The following is a 14,645-nucleotide window of genomic DNA, read 5'->3' as shown; positions in this document are numbered from 1 at the left end:
TCCTTTGCTTTTTGTTCTCACTCGCCCTCCCTCCCTCTCATCCTCTATGCACACACAGAGATATGAAATAACAGTTTTCTTGAGCTTCTTGAGGGTAAATTGCATACACCATTACCCCCAAATACTTCAGTATTTTCCAAAAATAAGGATATTTTTTATACACCTAAAGAAAAGTTATCAACTTAGTTTAACATTTATACAACTTTGATCATATCTGCCATCCTATTACAAGTTGTCAGTTGATCCAGTAATGTCTCTTTTAGCATCTTTTCCCCTCTAGGACAGGATCTGGTATAGGATCACACATGGTATTTAGTTGTCATGTTTCTTTTGTCTCCTTTAATCTGGAACAGCTCTTTAGCCTTTTTTGTCTTTTATGACACTGGTATTATTTGAAGAAGGCAGTCTTCTTTTTTTCTTTCTTTTTTTAATAGGATGTTCCTCATTTGGTTTATCTGATGTTTCCTTGTGATTAGATTCAAGGTACGTATTATTCTTGGCCTGAATACTATGTAAGAGGTGTTGTTTCCTTGAGAAATGTATCTTATCACATTAGAAAGATTTCTTTTTAGTCCTAGTTTACTAAGAAATCTTAACTAAGAATGGGAGTTGTTTGCCCATTGTTAGAGCTTGGAGTTGAGGCCGCTGGCTGGCCGATGAACTCATAGGTGCAGATTGTGTGCTGCATGAGCGGCAAGGGTGTCTGGCCCAGTGAGTGGAGTTTGACAGTAATCCTTGCCACAAGTAGAAAGAAAATGAAATGGGCGTTGGACTTGGTCAGTGCCTTTTGGCTTCTAGCCTGATGACAGTTTGGTTCCACTGTGTGAATTTGCTATATAGTGAATATGTTATTTCATAATGTTAGAATAAACATTCTATACTATGCACTTATGGAATATAATTATAAAAATTTAATGTTGGATAAATTTTTTATTTTGGGTTTTGCATTTATGTTCATAACAAAAATTCTTTTGTAATTCTGTGTGTGAAAGAGGGTGTGTGTGTATGTGTTCTTTGTCAGATTTGGTATCAGGGTTATTATTTAGTCTTATAGCATAAATCGAGAAGTTTTCTTTTTAACCGCCTTCCCCCCCCCCCGCCCCCCAGCCCACCAGCAGTTTAGATAACAGTGAAATTACCTGTTCCTAAAACTATCTTAGCCCAGTGCATTTTGGGGAGAGCATGTGGATCTTTGACAGCATTTCCTAGTTTCTTCTCTGGTTAAATGTCTATATAGATTTTTACCTCTTCTTAGGTTGTGTCTCTGTCCAGCTTTCCATTACTCTTAGGATAAAGATTCAGATTTTGCGTTTGTGGTCCTGTGTTCTTTTCGCTGCCTATGTATTGTCACCATTCACCCATTTATTCAGTTACTCAAGCTAGAAATCTCTTGAGTCTTCCTAGATTTGCCCCTCTACTTATGCCCTCTACTAATTCTGTTCTTCATTTACCTTTTCCATGTTTCCTTTTTTGCATCCCTACCGCTGCCTGGACCCTTCCTCCAGTCTCTCCTAAGTTAGCCTGTGAACTAAAGCTTCAGTGATGACACTAAATTGCAAATCTGATCATGTTAGGCCCCTGTTCAGAATTTTTTGGCGGTCCCAGGGCAAAGCCTTACCCAGAGCTTCTGATTTGGGTACAAGAGTCTGCTTGCCTATCCCTGTTTTCTGGGTTCTAGCTTCGGTCTGCTCCCCTGCAGTCCAGCTGCAAGTCATTCCCAGAATTTCTTTGCCCGTATTTTTCACCATTTGCTCTCCAGAGTGTGCCCTCTGACTCTTCTCCGCCTGGTGCATTCCTCTTTACCCTTGAACATTTCTCACAGCCTTTTTCTGTGAAGCCCTCCCCGAGGGGACTTCTTCACCAACAGAATTTATCAACTCCTCTCCGTGCAGCTACCTTACCTTTGCTCTTTTGTGACTGTAGTTATATTCTATTGAAACTATTTTTTGCCTGTCTCTTTTTTTCTACTATATATTCTGTGATCTTTTAAGGGCAGAGACTGTGTCTTCAGCTTTGCATATAGTGTTAGCACACTGCTCAGCACCATAGATTCTCAGATGCTTGTTGAGTGAGTACAAGGTGTGTTTAGAGGATTGTGAGAAAACTGGTTGAAGCAGAAGGTTCTTAGAGGACTAGGCAAGATGGTGAGCCAGAATGGGCCAAGAGATTATGAAGCAACTTGACTGGCTAAGGAGTTTGGACTTTGTGTTTAGTTACAAGAGGAGTAGAGGAAGGAGGCAAGAGGAGAGAAGATCATTTATTATTGTTGTGCTAAAGAGACTGGTTAAAGTTCCATTATAGTATTAAAATTATTTTTAGTTTTTTAAATCTTTTTGTGTTGGTACTGGTTTATCAAATAAATAAAAATTGCTGCCCAAGGTAAGATCAGTGACCTTACATTAATAATAGTGAATGCTTATTGAGTGCTTATTATCTGCCAGCTACTGTTCTGAGAACTTTGCATATATTACCTCATGTAGTACTCAAGACAGCTCTGCATGGTAGGTTTTATTATTGCCTCTTAGATGGTGAAACTGAGGCACAGAGACATTAAATAAGTTGCCCAAAGCCACAACTTTTATTTATTTATTTATTTATTTATTTATTTATTTATTTGGGGTACACCAAGTTCAATCATCTGTTTTTATACACATATCCCCGTATTCCCTCCCTCCCTTGACTCCCCCCCCACCCTCCCTCGAGTCCCCCCCACCCTCCCCGTCCCAGTCCTCTAAGGCATCTTCCATCCTCCAGTTGGACTCCCTTTGTTATGCAACAACTTCCCACTGGCTATCTATTTTACAGTTGGTAGTATATATATGTCTGTGCTACTCTCTCGCTTAAAGCCACAACTTTTAAGTGTTAGAACAGGATTCAAACCTGGGCATTTTGGCTTCAGAAGCCTCTTAACCACTAAGTTGTGCTGTCTTCTATTAACCTTTTAGCCTATTCTAGTAGCACTCGGCCCTCCAGAAACTGGCATTTTAACCTTAAATTAAGAACCCGGGAAACCATTTTCTATATTAACTGACATAAGCACGTATTATTTGACTTGTTCTGCAATACATGGTCTGTTTAGTAATAGCTTCAAATGTTTCATCTGTTGCTTCAAGTGGGAGCTAAAATTGAGCCCATGCTGCATCTGATTCACATTTAAGGTACTTTTTGAAAGTATTAAATATTTGAAATGAAGTTTTAAACATCAAACAGCTGGTTGTCTTAGCAGATTAGAAGTGGGAGTTTAGAGGAAACCCTGTTAAGTCTTCTGGCCCTTGTCCTCAGGCCAGGTAAGAATTGTTCCAGCATATTCTTCAGTGCTTGGTCTAGTCTTTGTTAATTGTCTCAAAAAAAGAGCTCCACTATTGCTGAAGGAAGGCAATTTTCTGATCTCTGATCTGTCTGGGAGTTTTTCTTTGTAATTCATTGTAGAGGTTAAAATGTGCTTTATTCTTTTCAAGTTTCTTCTAAGGTCACTACCATCTGAAGTAATACAAAATACATGTGTGTAGGTTTGCCCAGATTACAGTTGCTTTGGGAATCATAACTTTGGATTTCCTCACACCTGAGTTAATGAAATGTGAACAAAGGCTGTGTATGAATATAGGTTTTATATTTTATGTGCATCTGGAAGTAGCAAGGTCTTAGTGATGTAGCTTCCCATAAATGACAAGTTGAACTCTTACAGCCTGAAGTTTTAAAGTAATCCCAAGGTTCTTAACTTTGCTGTGGAGCTGATGTCCCATGCTCTGCTCCTCTGCTTGGAAGACTTGCGTCAACACTGGGAAACTGGAGCTCTGGAGTGGAAGCGGAGGCCGAGCTTATTTTCCTGGGACGCATAAACTTCAGGTTTGTTTTGTCTCCCTGAGAAGCAGCGACTCCGGTGCTGCTGTTTTGAGTTCTCTTTTTGAAGCAGCAAGGAGAAGAAGTGCCACAGGTCTGTCTTAGTTGCATTCCAATATTTTTGGATTTATTTTGGTTATTTGTTTTTCTTGGATTGTGCTATTTCTCTACTGTCTACCTGAAGTTAATAATTATTAAATCCATGGTGATGCCCTTATGGGTGGTAGAGGTTTTTATCTGGGAAATATAGAATTTTGAAAAGCCTGCGAACCCTAGAGTCATCTTCTTTCAAACTCAATGATGTTGAATGGTGTGAATATGGAGTATAATTTCTCTACAGAAAGGAGGACTAGCATCAGTTTGTCTTTGTAGGGCCTCTCTCAGGTCTCCCTGTACACGGTGCTTAGCTGACAGACCAGATCTCAAATCTGCAGATTGGCTTAGAGGGTCATTGAAGGTTCCTCATCTTTCTATCTGTGGTCTGAATTTAGTCTTAGTTATTTTGCTATTTAGAATTTTGTGTCCAGCATTCCTCTAGGTACCTTGAAAAATGTTAGAATTCTTCTCTATGACTTTGAGGGAATAGTACAACTGTTTGTGACTTTGCATCTTCCTCTGGAGTGTCCTGCAAGATGCCATGGGGACCTTGTGTTGTAGGCAGGAACATGGTCCTTAGCGAGGCCTTACCTTGCTTGGGGCTGAGTCTACAGGTAGTAAATTCCAGATGTTTGGAATTTACTGTTAGCTGCAGCCCTGAGAGTAGGCATTGGTGTAGCAGCATCTTTCCAAGAAGAAAGTGAGATATAAGTAATATTAAAAAAAAAATAAAGAACCAACAGAAGCCAGGTTGATATTAATTTCTTATTTAAAGTAGGAAAAAAAAATAGTTTTCGTGGAAACTGACATTTTAATTAATATGAACTTAGGGAAAACTGCTTTCAATCCTTGTGTATTTTAGTTATTTTGTCCAGTTGATGATAGAGTCTGAAAGTCATATATTTTTCCAAATTGCCATGGTAAAATTGGCCATGTGGATAAGCTTTGCAGCTTTTTCCCTTTGTCTTATTAATTTTGAGATTAGTGTATTTGGATAGATGATGGCTTTGATTACCATTCAAATTATGCATATAGCTGGCGGATGTGTTATTTTTCAGCTCTGTTATTAAGTCGTTACTTCTGTATTACAGCATGAAATTTGGACTAAATCTGTATGATAACCTTGCTCCATAAAATTTATGCTTTATGTAAGTAAAGGCCTTAAGTGATAATAGTAATTTTCACTGAATTGTTTGCTGAGTAGAATATTTTACCACTTATGACTTGTAATTTAGAGTTTTTAAAAAGGGAAATTAAAAGTCTTCTCAATGTGCTTCAGTATAATTTAGTACATGTATGTGTATATGTGGGAGGTGAAGTGCTGTGTGTGTGTATAGGAGTAGATGAAATAACATTGGGTATTAATTGATAATTATTGAATTTGAGTGATGAGCATGCATTCATTACATCATTCTTTCTACTTTATGATTAATTTTAATTTCCAAAATAAAAAGATAGTCTCCCCAAAAGTAATGAGGAAAAGTGATAAATTCTTAGACAGACTTTTATTTGATAGCATGGACTAGGAGTTAATGAAAGACATGTCACAATTTCCGATATCTTCTGAGTAGCTTTTTCAGTGCTGCTGAAGTACTGCACTGAATTACTTCAGGAGAGAGAATATTCTTTTATCCTATTATTGCCCAAGTTTACTGATGGCAGAGATATTCCATTGTGACCACTCACACATTATGAAAATAAAACTTTTTTTTTTTTTTGTGAAACACTTTCTTTTGCTATTTAGAACTGAGCTTGAATTCTGATACCAATGGGTGCCTTCTTGTGCTTCTTTAGATTCTGATTTCTGTTTAAAAAAAAGAAAGTTTTTATTTAGTCCCTATTCTTTTAGATTTCACAAGTTTCTCTGTCTGTTCCTTATCCCATGGGATGAAGAGAAATTTCTTCTTATTTCTAAAGGTTCTTCTTGTGTTCGAGCTGAGCCTTTTGCTACTTATCTAGAATTTGTCTCCAAAGTCTGTACATTTATCCCCAAAAGAGAAGATAGAATACATTTCAGGGGTTTGAAAGTGCCAACTGGTATGAAAGTCTTTAAAGCATAAGAAGTAATCTTATTTGTTCCAAATTAGAAATTTTGTAAACAACTTTAATCATAATAATAAAATATGGAAGAGAAACATAAGATTGAATTTATAATGTAATTCTGTACAAAGTATACATGAGAAATGAAGCTATTTGTTGAAAAATGAGGCAGCTTCCACTTCATAACATTTGGGGACCTTATTTGGTAGCAAAGCTTATATTTGAGAAAACCCTGGATGATCTCTTTAAATTTTGGTTTTGTATGCTGCTGCCTCATCGCAAATCTTACATTTATTGATGTATTATTTATGATCAGAACTCTGGTACTTCAATGACATTAAGATGATTCTGTCTTTATTAGGGAGGGAGATGATACTTAGATCCACCCTAGCAATGTCCTTAATGTACTTTCTGCCTTTACTGATGTACTCCTGTGCATTATCAAGATGTGAAAATGTTAAACTCCAGAATTCAGATAAACACTAAAATAGGCACCAAGACTCTAGAGTATTATATGAATTTATAAAAGAATATCATAAATGGGAAAGATAGTTCAGTTGTCTTTAAGGGTTTTCTTAAATTCTGGAATATGGGGAAATGTATTTGTATTTTGAAAATAACTATTATTACTACCTTTTAAAATTTGAGTTGAGAAACTTTGCATAGACTTTTCATTCTTTTTCATCAGTGTCAAAGTTTATTGCCAAACTCTGTCTTTTTAATTCCAGCTGTGACATTAGGCTATCATAAATTTTCATCATGTTATCAAGAACATTTATTCAGTGTCTACTTTGTAGGGTACTGTGTAGAAATAGGGATAAGACGTAGTTCCTGCTCTTCAGTAGTTTACAGTTGATGAGGACTAACAGGGCAACTTTTTTTTTTTTGAGGTTTAGTTGATATACAATATTCTATAAGGTTCAGGTGTACAACATAGTGATTCACAATTTTTAAAGGTTATTCTTCATTTATATTTTTTATAAAATATTGGTTAAGGGCATCTCTTCATTACTTCATTCAGTGAACATTTCTTGGGTGCTCTCTATGTGCCAGCCCTACCAGGCACTGGAATACAGTGGTAAACCAGACAGATAAGGCCCCATGCCCTTGGAGCTTACATTCTAGGATCTTAAATACTTAACATACTGAATGATGTAAGTGTTCAGGCCTTTACAAGGGAGCTATTACTTTGTTCTGGTATGGCTAGGAAAGGCTTATTGAGTGGGTAGGGCATGAGCTGGACATCTGGACAGGAATTAAAATGTCCCTTTCCTAGTGTGTATTATGTGGAACCTGCTGTAAAGGATTTTGTGCACAAATAAATGTGGAAAACATAGCACACCCTGGGATTGCAGAGAAGTGATCCCAAGAGCTAGAGAAATTAGGTGAGGTTTGTAGAGGGGAGAGGAAGTGGAATTTGAGCTGTTCTTTAGTGGGTACAATTTTAAGAGCGAGGTTGCAGTGGAGGGTGAGTCAATGTGTGAACTTGAGGAACACAGGACATGCTGGGGGAGTACTAGTCAAAATGTACCTGTCCCTATCCCCCCTCTGCTCCTCACAGGAGCTGTCATTTATCTTGGCCCCCCCTTTTCAACCCTTCCTTCCTATCAGTATTTTAACACATTCAAGTTTCCTCTTTACCGAAAATAATAGCAACAGTAAATGGAAACTTTTATCTTTTGATTTCCCCTCTCCCTCCTCGCAGCCAAACCTCACAGAAGAGTCATCTGAACTCATTAGTTCCACGTCCTCCCTGCCCATCAGTGCCTCATCGTATTTCTCTTTGGTTGTTGCTCCTGTTGCTTCACTAAAACAGCTCTTACCACGCTCCCTGTGACATCCATACTGCTAAGTCAAATGAACACTTGATTCTTTAATTGACTTCTCTTAGCAGTGTATGACTTTATTGCCCACCACGTTCTTGAAACCTTAATGTTCTTGACATTATGCTCTTCCAAGTTTTCTCTTCTGTCTCCTTCTGAGGAGATCATTCCTTTCTGTCTTTGCAGTTTTGGTTTTTCTTCTCCCTGGCTATTGAACTTTGAGGTTCCTCAAGTCTCAATCCTAGGCTACTTCTCTTTTTATTCCATGCTGTCTCCCTAGGCTGACCTCCTCTGTGTCTACGATTTCAATTACTATTTGTTCTCTGGTGACTCCCAAATTTGACCTCAGCTCAGATATTGTAGGAGCACCAGAACAATGACAGAGAGACAGTCACATGTTGGAGAGTATAGAGTAAAAATTATAAGTCTGATTTATTGTGGCAGATGGGTAAAGGTGATAACATTTCACTGAGTTTCATAATTTCGGTTTCTTAAATTCAGTATTTCATTTTTCTTTGGGAAGTGATCATTTCAGAAACTTAATTGACCAGTTATTTAGCAGGCACTTTGCTAGGCTATGAAATAAAATCTTTCATAATCTAAGTCTCTCTCTCTCTTTACTTTGGCTGCACCACACGGCATGCGGGATCTCAGTTCCCCAACCAGGAACTGAACACGTGCCCCCTGCAGCTGAAGTGCGAAGTCCTAACTACTGGACCACCAGGGAAGTCCCCCGCCAGCCGCCCCCTTTTTTTCACTAAGTCTCTTAATTACATTTTCTAGTATATTGTTTTTTAAACTTATAGACTAAAACTATATAAACCTAAATTCCGCTAAGAGTTATAATACTTTACAAGTTAGAGAAGCGTTTGGGAGCTTTAGCAAAGCTGATATGGCGTCAGCCTTGTTATAATACATAAAATGGCCCTTTTTCTTTATCAGTAACCCTTGCTTGATGCCAGCAGTCCCAGAATTAGCCTTGAGGGTCTAAAACTCAAATTTAACTCCCTAGAGCTTTTCACAAAGTTCCTAAAATGATAGGTTGTAGGTAGATGGTGTCTGGCCAGTGTCTTTCATTGAAATGAAGTAGTTATATATAAGTCCCTCCCACCTGTCCACTTTACTACTTAAGGATAAAATGTAGAACTCAGATTCTAATTAGTTTCTTTGCTCCTCTGGGAAGAGCTCTAATGTTCAACATGGTGAATAAAAATTTCTTAAATAACCATTCAGCTATGTCAATGGCCAGGTCCTAGAAATGAAAAAAGAATAACAGTTTATTCATTTTTTCCTTTATGGATGATGCTTTTGGTGTCACAGAGTCTGCGTAAATTTAGAGTTAACTTTTTTACACAATGTGAGGTTTCGGTCAAGGTTTATGTTTTTTTGTCCACTGATGTCCAGTTACTCCAGCACCATTCGTTGAAAAGGCTGTCTTTCCTCCCTTGACTTGCTTTTACACCTCTGTCGTTAATCAGTTGGACATATTTGCATGGGTCTGTTTCTGGGTTTTCTGTGTTGTTCCATTGGCCTCTGTCTCTTATCACGTGGTCTTGATTTCTGTAGTTTTAGAGCTTAAAATTGGGCAGTGTATTCCTCTACTTTATTCTTTTTTTTCCTCATTATTTTGGTTATTTTAGTTCCTTTGCCTTTCCATATAAATTTTAAGATAAGCTTGTCTATATCTATAAGAAATCATGGGATTCTGATAGGAATTGTGTTGAATTTAAAAATCAGTTTGGGTAGAATTGATATTTGTACTATGTCATGATCTGTTAGTGTTGGTATCTTACTACTTCAGGTGAAATGCAGGAGCCTTACCACCATTTAGGCCCCTTTATCCTCCCAACTTTCTAATTAGTTGTTTTAAATATCTCCTTTACACACATTGAGAACCACATCAGACAATATACTTTTGCTTTTAACCATCTAACATAATTTTAAAAACTCAGGAGGAAAAATATAGTCTAGTTCATTTACCTATAAAGTTACCCACCAACATTACTTTTTACTTTTAAAAGTTCTGTTTAATTCTTTTAAGATGTGTCTTTTTGTAAGCTTCTTTCACTTGTTTTTATTTTTCTTTTATTTCTCTGTGCACATTATAGTCTTAAAATATTTGTGTACTTGTCATTTTTATGACCCCAAATTACTTTGCACCACATTTTGCTGTTTTTTGTTTTCCAGTTATGATGGCTCTCTTCCTCATGTGTTTTGTAAGCATTTATCAGGCTTTTGACTGTGGGAATATTCTGAAGTGAATAGTTCTGAGAGGATTTTTTTGGTTCAGCCAGCACCCTGACACTACCAACGTAGGGTCACTTAAAGTTAGTGTCTGTGCTTGGGGTTAGCGTGACTGCACTGTGTGAGTGCAGGCCCGTGGTTATGAATCTTCTGGGGGAACTCGCCTTTGCCCCCATTTGGAGCCCAGGTCAAAACAGATGCATTTCTTGGTTGTTTTTCTTTATCAATAGGTGTATTCTTTCCCAGCCTACCTTTTTATGGAGTTGGTTGCCCCTCAGTGGTCTTGATTTTTTTGCAGTGGGGCTAATCTCCACTTGTCTAAATTTCAAGTGGTCAAGGCTTTATCTCCTACCCCCCTACAGCTTTAAACTATAAGCATCTTGTTACTGACACCAGGATGTGCTCCCAGGGTCTCTGTAGCCTCAGCTTCTATGCATTTTGGCTTCTAGCTCTCACTTGAGTTTTAGCTCCTAGGGATTTTCTTTTCTCTCTTGAGAGCTCATTTATGCTCTCAAGTTGATAATGTTTTGTTCAGCAATTGTAGTAATTTGGTATCAGAAGGTTTTTCAGAATATTGACTCCACTGTGCTATCAGAAATCAAAGTTTCAGATGCATCAGTCTATAGATCATAGATTGCTGGATTAGAGATCCACTCCTGGTTCCTTCAAAACTAGTTGCCTAGGACAAAAGTTGCTTGCCATCTCAGGATGGGCTGTGGATGTGACCCTTGTCCTTAAAAGGAAGGAGTGTGGGCATCTTTAGCACTACTGTCATGTCTGCCAAGGAAGTAGAGAGTCTCAAGAAGAGGGGGAATGTTCAACTGTGTGTCACGTGCTACAGCAAGGTCAAGTGAGATCAAGACTGAAGACTGACAGTAGGATTTCACAATCAGGAGATATTTGCCAGGGCATTCTCCAAGGAATGGAGGGGGAAGAAGCCTATTGTGTTTTTTAATCTCTGGGAGAATTGTCCTTAGTCCAGACAATTCCTGTTTTTCTCAGAGAGAATGACTTGTTTATCAGTATGTGGCTATTTTATATTCCTTCATTTTAATTCTCTCTGGGTTCCAACGCTGCCTTAGGTAGATTGGTTCTGTTTGTCATAGAAACTGGACTCAGCCATAGAGTGTAGGACCTACCTAGTGTATATCTGTCCTGAAAGCTTTCCTTTATATCTCTTCAAATGAGGTAATCAGGAGACAGAACTGAAGAGGTAAGAGCTGAGCTGGAGTATTAAAGTAAGAGAAAGAAGATATGAGGTATTGCCATTTTTTGCATGAAGTTTCTATTACGTGGAGTTTCTAAAATGATTGTGAAAAATTTCAAACATATAAAAACTAGAAAGAGTAGTTCATCAACCTTCACTTACCAAATTCAAGAGTTTTTGCACATTTGCCTCATTCATCCCTTTTTAATTTCTCTTTCCTTTGCTGAAATATTTTAAAGAAATCCCTGATGTCATATATGTACGTATACATAGATATACATATGCAGTATGGAAATCGTCATATAGAGTCACAATGCCGTTAGCACGCCAGGTACAAAATTCTTTGGTATCATCTACTATATTGAGAGTATAGATAAGGTCCCTTTTACAAAGTTCTTTGAACATTCTGAGATTGTTTCTCCTTTGCTGTCTTTACACTTGGCATTCCCTCTGTGAAGAAGGCCATACCTTGAGACCTTCACCTGAACTTTTTGTCATTCAAGTCTTAGCTCCAAATTATCTCTTCAATAGAGGCTTTTCCTAGTCACCAAAGCTAAAGTAGTGTCCTCCTTCCCGATCCCATTTGTCACTATCTCATCTCTCTGTTTCACTGCCTTGTTGTCTGTTTACTTATTTATTGTCTTCTCTGCCCCCTAGATTGTAAGTACCATGAGAGGAGAGACCTTGTAGGCCATGTTGTGTTTATTGCTCTGTGCCCAGGGCCTGAAGAGGTCCTAGGATATAGTAATGAAGCACATTTAGAAACAAGTCATCTATTAAGGAAATTAATACAAAAAGATTCCAAAATTTTCTTAGTATTTTATAACCATTATCTCTTCCTTCAACTGATTCTCATTCCAGAGCTTTTCTTTTCTCAAGAGCTTTAACCAACAGCTGTGTTTGTAAAAAGTTCTGGGTTGTTGTCCCTTTCAGGCATTTAATCTCTTAAATCCTCAAAATATTTTGTAAAATATAAGTGAGTAAAGTCACTTCTGACCTGTTGAGAGGCAGTGTTTTTATTGACATAACTCTCATTTGAGATCACTTTATTTGAGCTTGCAGCTAATAAATCTCTTGGCCCATGTGAAACAGGATGGAATGATCTTGTAGACCACATATCCTTTAACTGAACTTCTTTTATTTAGTACGTTATTTGTATGATGTTAGGGAGTGTTTTAATTGATGTATTGTTAGCTGTTGGTAATGTTCTTTAGCATGAGAAAAATATAACTTAATAAACAGATATGATTTTATAATTAAAGACTTGGATTCTTTTAGAAAATGTGTAATTCCAGACCAACAAAAAAGGTGCAAGAATAGTACACAAAATTACTCTATATTCTTTACCAGATTCCCCAGAATTAACATTTTACCATGTTAACAGCCCTTTTCACTTGCGCTGCCTTTTTTGAGTTGTTTGAGAGTAAGTTGCAAACACTCAAGCAAAGCCATTCTCTCTCTCTCTCTTTTTTTTTAAAATAAATTTATTTATTTATTTATTTAATTGGCTGTGTTGGGTCTCCTTTTTGCTGTGCGCGGGCTTTCTTTTTAATTGCGGTGAGTGGGGGCTACTCTTCGTTGTGGTGCGCGGGCTCATTGCCGTGGCTTCCCTTGTTGCAGAGCACGGGCTCTAGGCTTTTGGGCTTCAGTAGTTGCAGCACATGGGCTCGATAGTTGTGGCTCATGGGCACTAAAGTGCAGGCTCAGTAGTTGTGGTGCACGGGCTTAGTTGCTCCGCGGCATGTGGGATCTTCCTGGAGCAGGGATCGAACCCATGTCCCCTGCAATGGCAGGTGAATTCTCAACCACTGCGCCACCTAGGAAGCCCCACTAGTTTGTTTTCTATGTTTGAGAATCTGTTTTTGTTTTGTTGTATACATTTGTTTGTGTTAATTTTTAGATTCCACATGCAATTTACATCATACAGTATTTGTCTTTGATTGTGTCCGATTTATTTCACTAAGCATATGCTATAGGTCCATCCACATTGTTGCAAATGGCAGAATTTCATTCTTTTTTGTATGACTGAGTAGTATTTCATTATATATATACACCACATCTTTATTCATTCATTTGCTGATGGACACTTAGGTTGCTTCCATTTCCTGGCTGTTGCAAATAATGCCGCTGTGAATAATGGGGTGCATGTATCTTTTCAAATTAGTGTTTTCATTTTTTTATACCCAGGAGTGGAATTCCTGGACTTACAATAATGCTATTTTTAGCTTTTTGAGAAACCTGCATACTGTTTTCCACAATGGCTGCAACAGTTTACATTCCCAGCAGTCTGTGAGCGTTCCCTTTTTTCCACATCCTTGCCAACATTTGTTCTTTGTGTTCTTCTTGATGATTGCCATTCTGACAGGTGTGAGGTGGTATCTCATTGTGGTTTTGATTTACAATTGCCCTACTGATAAGCAGTGTTGAGCATTTTTTCATGTACCTATTGGACATCTGCATGTCCTCATTGTAAATATGTCTATTCAAGTCTTATGCCCATTTTTAAATTGGGTTGTTTGCTTTTTTGATGTTGAGTTGTTTGTATGTTTTGGGTATTAACCCCTTATAGGTCATACCATTTGAAAATATTTTGTCCCATTCAGTAGGTTGTCTTTTTGTTTTATTGATGATTTCCTTTGCTGTGAAACAGCTTTTAAGTTTAATTAGCTCCCATTTGTTTATTTTTGCCTTTATTTCCTTTGCCTTAAGGGACGGATCAAAAAAAATACTGCTACAGTTTTTCTCAAAGAATGTTCTGCCTGTGTTTTCTTCTAGGAGTTTTCTGGTATTTGGTCTTACCATTTAGGTCTTTAATCCATTTTGATATTTTTGTATGTGCTGTTAGAAACTATTCTAATGTTATTCTTTTATATGTAGCTCTTCAGTTTTCCAAGCACTACTTATTGAAGAGACTGTTTTCTCCATTGTATATATTCTTGCCTCCTTTGTTGTAGATTAATTGGCCATAAGTATGTGAGTTTATTTCTGGGGTTTCCTTTTGGTTCCATTGATCTATGAGTCTGGTTTTGGGCCATTACCATCCTGTTTTGATTACTGTAGCTTTGTAGTGTAGTCTAAAGTCAGGGAGTTGATCCCTTTTGCTCTGTTCTTCTTTCTCAAGATTGTATTGGCCATTTGGGGACCTCAGTGTTTCCATACATGAAAATTTCCAAATTTTAAAATTATTTGTTCTAGTTCTGTGTAAAATGCCATTGGTAATTTGATAGGGATTGCACTGAATCTGTAGGTTGCCTTGGGTAGCATGGTCATTTTAACAATATTCATTCTTCCAATCCAAGAACACGGTATATCTTTGCATCTGTTTATATAATCTTTGATTTCTTTCATCATCATCTTATAGTTTTCAGAGTATAGATCTTTTGCTTCATTTGGTA

At 37.6% G+C, this 14,645-nt stretch overlaps 1 protein-coding gene and 1 non-coding gene across 7 annotated transcripts in view; both read left to right on the top strand.

Annotated features, from left to right (window-relative positions):
• The window catches only part of LOC130859023 (DIS3-like exonuclease 2), a 386,474-nt gene that overhangs the window by 25,076 nt on the left and 346,753 nt on the right, over positions 1-14,645 (top strand). The window lies entirely within an intron of this gene.
• LOC130859709 (small nucleolar RNA SNORA62/SNORA6 family) lies at positions 613-746 on the top strand. The gene has a single exon (XR_009055267.1). It is a non-coding gene; the product is annotated as a small nucleolar RNA SNORA62/SNORA6 family (small nucleolar RNA).

The sequence above is a fragment of the Hippopotamus amphibius genome, chromosome 8 (assembly GCF_030028045.1).
Source record: "Hippopotamus amphibius kiboko isolate mHipAmp2 chromosome 8, mHipAmp2.hap2, whole genome shotgun sequence".
Lineage (NCBI taxonomy): Eukaryota > Metazoa > Chordata > Mammalia > Artiodactyla > Hippopotamidae > Hippopotamus > Hippopotamus amphibius.
Note: the sequence above shows the minus strand (reverse complement) of the source record. Positions and strands in the feature narration are given on the sequence as shown.